Below are 3,844 nucleotides of genomic sequence, written 5' to 3'. Positions count from 1 at the left end.
TTACAATATTGTATTGGTTTTGCCATATATCAAAACGAATCTGCCCAACTGAGTTTTGTCAAGGAAAATATCAAAAGGGTTTCATTTTGATATTTTCTTGACAAAACTTCTTAAAGAAAATTCTAATGAAATCCTTTTGACCTCTAGCTAACTTTGGGATTCTTCAAAGGGCTCCTGAAACATCCCAAGGAACGATATTAAACAAATTAGGTTCATGTGGTGTTTTAAATTACAAGGAAGTATTGTCTGATGAGTAGTAAATCTCAAGTTTTATTGTTTGGTAAGTGTTATTAATATAGATATTCTAGAAATTATATGGAGTTTCTAAAATTCTGATATGACCTGGTAAAATATTATCAATTATGATTCTAATTATTATCTGCAAGTGTTATATGTTACAGCAGTAACCAAGTTTATTTGTCAATTGCATTGTAATCTTTTTTTTTTTTTTTACTGTGGGTTTTAAGTCTTTTTGTCATTCATAGACACTTACAGTTTCACTCTAAACTTTTTGCAAAAATGCTCCCTCCTCAAGAAGATTTGTAGAAAGAATTTTTGGATAAATACAAGTTTCTGACTATCATACCATAATGCTGAGAAAAAGAAAGAAAGTGAAAGTTGCTTAATCGTGTCCCACTCTTTGTAACCCCTGGACTATAGTCCATGGAACCCTTCAGTCCAGAATATTGGAGTGGGTAGCCTTTCCCTTCTCCAGGGGATTCCCAACCCAAGGATTGAACTGGGGTCTCCTGCATTGCAGGTGGATTCTTTACCAGCTGAACCACAAGGGAAGCCCACCATAAAGCTGAACTGAGTAAGAAATTGAAGAATTCTAATGGGAAACCTGTGTGCATGCGTGCTAAGTTGATTCTGTCGTGTCTGACTCTTTGTAACCCTGTGGACTGCAGCCTGCCAGGCTCCTCTGTCCATGGGATTCTCCAGGCAAGAATTCTGGAGTGGTTGCCATGTCCTCCTCCAGGGGATCTTCCCAACCCAGGGATTGAACCTGTGTCTTTTATGTCTCCTACATTGGCAGATGGGTTCTTTACTGTTAGCGCCACCTAGGAAGCCCTGATGGGAAACCTGGCGGCTTCATAAAACTGTTAACAAAAAGGACTAGTTACATAGGACTGAGTGAACTGGTGAATATAGTTATAATTTTTATGGTTTCCATCTGAAAAATTATTGGTTTGATCTGTGTTTTCCAGGTGTAAGGAAAACCTTCCCCTCAAACTCATTATGACTTAAAGTCACTTGGTAAATTATACCTTTGAAAACAGAATTGAAACACTTACCTTTTCCCTCTGTCTCATCCCTACAGAGATTGGAAACTTTTAGGTTCCCAGCAGTTTTATAGGATAAGTTAGGAAGGCTAACTCACTAACAGGTACAGAAATCTCAAGGTATGTTGGCGACCTTGAAAAGGGAGAAATTCACCTTGATCTGTCAGGTGATATCTGTGACAAGCTCTTGGCATGACTTTCCTAGCCCTGAGAAGTCTTGTAAAAGTTCAGTCTGAGACTCTATAAAAGTTTCAGCAAAGCAAAACAGGCCTATATCATCAATCATAGTTTATATAAATCATCAGGCCAAGTTTACTGAGACCAGGCTTATTTTGCAAACAGATTGGTCTTAATTTGGCTATATTTGGTAAAAACTGAAAACTGAAACTGTTTGTTGCTCAGTCATGTCTGACTCTTTGTGACCCCATGAGCTGTAGCCTGCCAGGCTCCTCTGTCCATGGGATTTCCTGGGCAATCATACTGGAGTGGGTTACCAGTTCCTTCTCCGGTGGGTCTTCCTGACCCAGGGATCAAACCCTGGTCTTCTGCATTGCAGGCAGATTCTTTACCGTCTGAGCCACCAGGGAAGCCTGGTACTTTGGTAAAAATGAGGTTAATTATAGAGATAAAAAAGATTATGTTTCAGTGGATATTAAATAACAGTTCCATTAACAGAGGTCTGTATTTACTAAGACTCACCTTAAAACAACGCTCAAACAGAGGAGAAACTACACTTCTACTAGCGTAAGAAGAAGACAACATCAGAAGTAGATAGCTAGCTCAAGATCCTCAACCTGACTCATATCATTATTTATAATGTTTTCTTGACTTCTTGAACTTTGCATATGAATCAAATGTTTTTCTACCATGGGCACGATACAATGCTATGTTTAAAAATCAATCAATTTTAGGTTTGTGACCAATTACAGCACTTCTGGGTTACCTTGGTGGATTTCTCCACTCTAAGGCTCTAACTGGTTGGCTTTTAGGAAATATATTTTAAAAGAAAAAAGTTATAGTCCTGTTCAAGACACTATATTACGAGGTAGAATTCCCTCACCTGGCAAACTAATAATGCCTGCTCTGATCCTGCCCATAAACATGAATTTTCCTCTATTACTTAAGCTCAATCAGAGCAACAGGCAAAATTGAGCTTGGAATAAAAGGAATAAAACCTCCCATAATTATGGGATGGGTTTATGTACAGTATGGTAATTTAAGTTTAAAGGCTTCTCTATATTGGGAACAATTATATCATACTAAGGATAATCAGTCTAGTAAACTAGAAAACTGGGCTGGGTGCCTTATGGACAGTGCCAATATATAATTTCCCTTAAAGATAAGGACTGGTACAGAACAGACTAAGTCAGAGACCTGAGATATACTGCTGTTGCTGCTAAGTCATGTCTGACTGTGCGACCCCATAGACGGCAGCCCGTTAGGCTCCCCATCCCTGGGGTTCTCCAGGCCAAGAACACTGGAGTGGATTGCCATTTCCTTCTCCAATGCATGAAAGTGAAAAGGGAAAGTGAAGTTGCTCAGTCGTGCCCGACTCTTCGTGACCTCATGGACTGCAGCCCACCAGGCTCCTCTGTCCATGGGATTTTCCAGGCAAGAGTACTGGAGTGGGGTGCCATTGCCACTGGGTTGCACCTGATGGAAGTTCTTGACTTATATTCTTACTTATGACCTTACTAATACTGCTTGCTATATTATTTTTTTTATATTGCCTGTTTTATGAAATTGTTTCTTTCATTACCAAATAAACCTCTGATAAACCTCTAATAAAATGATGATATAGTCCTGTATGAGATCAATGATTGTAATAGTGTAACTCTAGATATGGGAAGAGGCAACGGGGGGAATATTTCCCTGGACATAAGAGACTAGTAAGACAGATGGTCCAGAGACCTTTGGCTACTGTTAATAAGACCTAGCCCAGATTTTTGGCCACTGTTGATAAGACCTAGCACATTGAGTGGCTTATTACTGAAACTTCTGCCAGACCTGGGGATGAACATTCCTAGCATCATGGGATGAAATGGTCATAAACTGCCCCTCAAGCCATGGTTGTATTCATGACCCTGAAGGGGCCCTGCCAGCTGAAAACCGGCACTTGCTGTCAGTCTCTGCAAGAATTAGGTCAATGGCCACTGACCTTCAACATACCTTAAAAGGAGTTCAAGGTGGAGATCAGGAATGAAGCAATTTGTGCTCTGGGGAAAACTGGCAAAACAGGCCTCTAGATAGTTAGGCACTTTCAGAAAAAGATTTTTAAGAGCCCAAACTCTTGTATCTTCTCATATATAGAAAAAGCACCAAGATCATTAATTGTGGGTGACATCTGCTTTGGCCATTAAGGAGAGAGATGCAGTTGAAAGTAAAGATGGAGTAGCTGTGGTTCAGACGTCCAAGGTAATACTAGACCCGACTAGACGAGTCCTTGAATTGGGAAGAACTTGAGTTATCTGAGCTGTGTTAGACTTGGGATGCCACCAGCCACTCTCAAAACAATGTCTGCTGGCAGTTGGTAGCTGTAATTATGGTTTCAAGGTATCCTC

The sequence above is a fragment of the Bos javanicus genome, chromosome 13 (assembly GCF_032452875.1).
Source record: "Bos javanicus breed banteng chromosome 13, ARS-OSU_banteng_1.0, whole genome shotgun sequence".
Lineage (NCBI taxonomy): Eukaryota > Metazoa > Chordata > Mammalia > Artiodactyla > Bovidae > Bos > Bos javanicus.
Note: the sequence above shows the minus strand (reverse complement) of the source record.